This window comes from Marmota marmota, unplaced genomic scaffold (assembly GCF_001458135.2).
Source record: "Marmota marmota marmota unplaced genomic scaffold, marMar, whole genome shotgun sequence".
Taxonomy (NCBI): domain Eukaryota; kingdom Metazoa; phylum Chordata; class Mammalia; order Rodentia; family Sciuridae; genus Marmota; species Marmota marmota.
Genome location: NW_026000001.1, coordinates 2,923,572 through 2,927,966, shown reverse-complemented (window position 1 = coordinate 2,927,966; position 4,395 = coordinate 2,923,572). Strand labels below are relative to the sequence as shown.

Below are 4,395 nucleotides of genomic sequence, written 5' to 3'. Positions count from 1 at the left end.
CCCCCCCCCCCCTGTGGCCCTCCTCCACGCTGTCTCTCTGCCACTCATGACCAGACCCTCCCTCTCCTGGGCCTCTCCTCGCGGTCTTCAGTCACTGGTGGCAAGTGGCAGGAGTCCCCACAAACCTGCTTGAGTCGAAGGGCCCTGGTGGACACTTGAGATCATCAAGGGCAGCTGTGGCCATTTGGGGCACGCGCAGAGCTGCCCTTGAAGGCCAGAGAGCCTGAGCTCGCCTGCGCTGCCTTCCATGCAGCCCCCCATGGGCCCTGGGGGCACAACGGCTGCCAGATGAGGCCCCTGCTTTGGGCGGTTTGTGCTGCTGGGGACACAAAGGCTGAAGGTCCAGGCACTGAGAGAGCTTCAAGGAGCCCTCAGTAGCCCCCATGGGCTGGGAGGAGGGTGGCCAGGGAGGGCCAGGAGTCCCTCCTTGTGTGTAGATGGCCTGGCCCCAGGCCTGGGGACAGAGGGGGCGGGGCGGGTTTGGGGTGAGTTACCTGTGGACGTGTTCCCATGGCGCCAGCACCTCATGTGCCACAGGTCTCCACCACTGTATTCAGCAGGTGCTCACCGTGTGCATGGAACTCGGCTGAATGCACGGTTCTTGCCCTCCGTCCAGTAGGCTCACCTGGGGCAGCTTCTCCGTGTCCATGGCTTCTCGGCCCTTCTAAGATGGTGCCCACCATGTTTGGAAGCAGGGAGGCCTGATGACCCTCGGTGGACATGCCTGCCAGGCCCCCCGTGTGCACGCAGAAGTCCCCTGAGCCTTAGCAGAAGGTCACACTGCCCAGGGATGAAAAAGAGGCGCCCAGCGGAGGCCCTGGCTGAGCTGGCGCTGTGACCTAGACTGGGGGGCACCACGCACATGGGCAGCCCAGAGGCCACCCAGGGCAGCTCAGCCCCTCCAGGCCCCACGGCCCCCCCGCAGCACTGTCGGGCTTGGCACGAAGCGGGAGGCAGGGACACCCAGCCACCGCGAGCCCTTCCGGAGTCCCCAGTGCCCACAGAGACAGAGCCGGAGGGGGCGGGGCCTGGAGACGTGGGACTTCACTCCCCGCCCCCAGGACGTGAGTCCAAACACGGTGACGCGGGTCTAGAAAAAGGACACCCAAGCGATCTGGTGATTTCAGTATAGCTGAATCTGGAACCTAAGGGTCAATTTCTCTCCAAATGCCCAAGAGCCCGAAATGGCACCGAGAGCAGAGCGTGAGGAACCCGGCGGCTCTGTGGGAATTTCTCCGAGGGCCGGCGGGCAAGGTCAGGGCGTCGGGCAGGGCTGAGAGTAGCCTGGGAAGGCAGCCGCCCAGGGGCCAAAGGGACCGCACAGTGGCTGTGCGAAGGCTCTGCCTGAGCAGGAGGTGACCGAGCTGAGGGTAGAGAGTCCAGAATGCTGGGCCCAGGGAGAAGGGGCAGGAGACGGGCTGAGGCCAGGAAGGGCCACCTGGGCTTCCCGTGGGCTGTGGGGAGGCCTCTGGGAGAGCTTTCAGGGTCTGTGAGCAAGGTGCTCCCACCTGTAAGGTGCTCCACTGCTGCAGGTACTCCCCACCTGCAAGATACTCCCTATGAGTGAGATACTCTCAGGTCCCCTGTGGAGTCTGCTTGGGCACCCCAAGTTCCAAAGGCTGGGTGGCTTCAACAGCAGACACACACTGTCCCATGTCTTCAAGGACGGAAGACCAGGATCCAGGCCAGCTCCTCCCTGTGTCCTCACATGGTCCCCTGTGAGTCTTTTCTGTCTAATAAGGACACAATTAGAGAAGGGCCACCCTAGCGACCCCATTTGACCTTGGTCACCTCTTGAAAGACCCATCTCCAAGCACAGTCACAGCCAGCTGCCCCAGCCCTGTGACATTGTCCAACACCTTCCCTTCCTTAAAGGACCCATCAGACTCGCGGGGGTCAGGGCTCTGTGCAGGAGTGTTGAAGGGACACAGTGTCCAGGCCATACCCGCCTCTCCCCCAACTGTCCCCTTCACTCCACGATGTCGAGCTGACCCGGGCTTGCGCAGGCGGACGATCACAGTGACGGGCGCTGTGTCCTGACCTCTTCTGCTGGGGACACCTGCTGCGCTGCGTCAGGGTCCACCCTGATGGCCGACGTCAACCCTGCCTCTGGTTACCTGTGTGAAGACCTCAGTTTCACGTGGTGAGTTCTTTCTCAGCCTCTTGTATTTTCAGTCATAAGTGAGAAGACTTCCCCAGCGCCTGGTTACTGGGGAACCCTTCCACGTTGCCTTCTAGCATGTTCGTGAATTTTTCTTTTCCCATTTGACTCTTTGATGCACTTGGGGTCGCCCCCAGTGTGTGGTACGCTCTCACCCTGTCCATCTGAGGTGCCTCTCTTATGGCTAAAGTCCCCACTGTTCTATCTGGAGCTCTTTTCTTTTCTTTTTTTTTTTTTAGTACCAGGGATTGAACTCAGGGCCACTCCGCCACTGAGCCCCACCCCAGCCCTATTTTGTATTTTATTTAGAGACAGGGTCTCACTGAGCTGCTTAGGGCCTCGCCCCTGCTGAGGCTGGCTTTGAACCTGTGATCCTCCTGCCTCGGCCTCCCGAGCTACTGATGAAAAAAATCATTTGAATTCTTCTGCAGGTGAAGTAACCGGATGGATGATGTTAACTCTTTTTCAGCTTCGACACCCAATGCAGTCTTCTTTTAATGTGCTTCTCAGTTCTGTTTGCTTACATCCCACCCAGCTTTGGTATCAATGTTGTGCTTAATTTGTAAAAATCATTTGAAAGTCTCCTGCCCCACCTGTGCCTGTGATCGTGCTGAGCACATCGGGATGGAGAGCTCGGAGCCTTCTAGTGAAGCACCTTGGTGTGGTTCCGGTTCTGGGTGGTGGGAGTGTTTTTAAAATTTGGTCTTAAAAAGGATGCTATGTGAGTAGCCTTCGTGTGTATCTGCATATTTGCGTGTTTTTCAGGTAGATTCCCTCTTGGATGTGTGGGCACTGTTAAGAGCATCCACAGTAGACTTTGATCACAGCCCATGGAACCACTGATGCCCAGCCAATGGTCAACTGCCTTTGTCTTTGCCGTCCTTGGTCGGCCATGAGTTTTGCTGGCGAATGGGCTTTTAAAATAAAACTCAAGCAATTGCTCTGTGGAATCCAGGCTCACTCTGCCAGGCGGAGGCCACGGTGTGGGTGATTCAGCCCTGGGTCATGCGAGGAACTTGAATTTGTCAGTTGAACTAACTTGAGGGATTTGACTCAACCCTTTGTGTCCAGTTCCAACAAGCTCTTCGTAAGTCTGGAAAAAAAAGCCAACAGCCAGAGGACTCCCATGGCAGGAAGAGACCACCGACCCACGGGTTCTGCTCACCCAAATCTGTCTCCCGAGTGGGCGCAGAGGCAGCCTTGGGTGAATGATTCCAAGAGGGGGAAGAAGCTGTTACAAGTTTTAAAAGTCAAGATTTGGCCAGGTTTCCATCAAGTTGTGTTGATGGCTCCTTTGTAGTTTTTTGGAGAAAACACAGACATGCAGTTGGGATTCAAAAGAATCCCACCCCTGGGTGAGGCCGGCAGTTGCCGGGACACTGAGCCAAGTCCGGGCTGATAGCCGGGCGGAGGCGGGTCACCCGAGGTGGAATCTGCCACGCACAGTCTGGGGGAGTCTTCAAGCAGCTTCAAAAACAAGGCACGTCACCAGGCCACCGCGTTTGAGACCCGTCTCTTAGGAAGCCGAGTCTCTGGCCCCAGCCCCGACCCACGTGCCTCAGCAAGGCTGGGCAGGACGGGGATCAGGAGGTGAGAGAGGAGTCGTGACGGGGTGGCGGAGCCTGCCCTGCTCCCTGGAGCACCGGAGGTCTTTGCTCCAGGGCCTGCCCCTGCGTCAGGCCACGTTCAACCGGACAGTCCTGTGACGACAAAATCGGGTGCCCGTGCTCTGCGGCAGGCTCTGCCGTGAGGCACACGGCGGCCTCGCTGTCCTGGGGCCTGGGGTCCGGGATCTTGCCCAGGGTGCACACCGGCGGAGTTGGAGCCCGAGCCCCACCTGAGCCCTGTTCAGGCCCCCTGCCTCCCAGGCTGACCAGTGCCTGGCCTGTCCTCAAAATCTCGCCGTGTCACAGCCACGAGGAAGCAGGACAGAGCACCATGGGGCATCTGCTGGGAAGGGGGACAGACTCTGCCATGAATCAGAGGAGTGACCCACCAGGCCTGGGGCAGGTGAGCAGTGCTGGACCCTGGGGGGAGTGGCTGGATTTGGGAGGAGCAGGGTCAGCGAAAGGACAAGCCATGTTCAGGGGGAGTGTGGCGGGCACGGCCTAGTGAGGCTGGCCTTGGGGGACTCCTGTGAGTCCCTGCGGTGTGGCCCAGCCGTGGGAAGCTCCGCGGTTTCTTCAGCAGAGAGACCACCGTGACTCAGCGGGGGCGGGGGAGAGACCACCGTG

At 59.1% G+C, this 4,395-nt stretch overlaps 1 long non-coding RNA gene across 1 annotated transcript in view; it reads left to right on the top strand.

Annotated features, from left to right (window-relative positions):
- Positions 1-3,007: 3,007 nt before the first annotated feature.
- LOC125618088 overlaps positions 3,008-4,395 on the top strand; it is a 5,491-nt gene continuing 4,103 nt past the window's right edge. The window contains exon 1 of the long non-coding RNA XR_007349324.1: positions 3,008-4,171. This is a non-coding gene — a long non-coding RNA (uncharacterized LOC125618088). The remainder of the gene's footprint in view (positions 4,172-4,395) is intronic.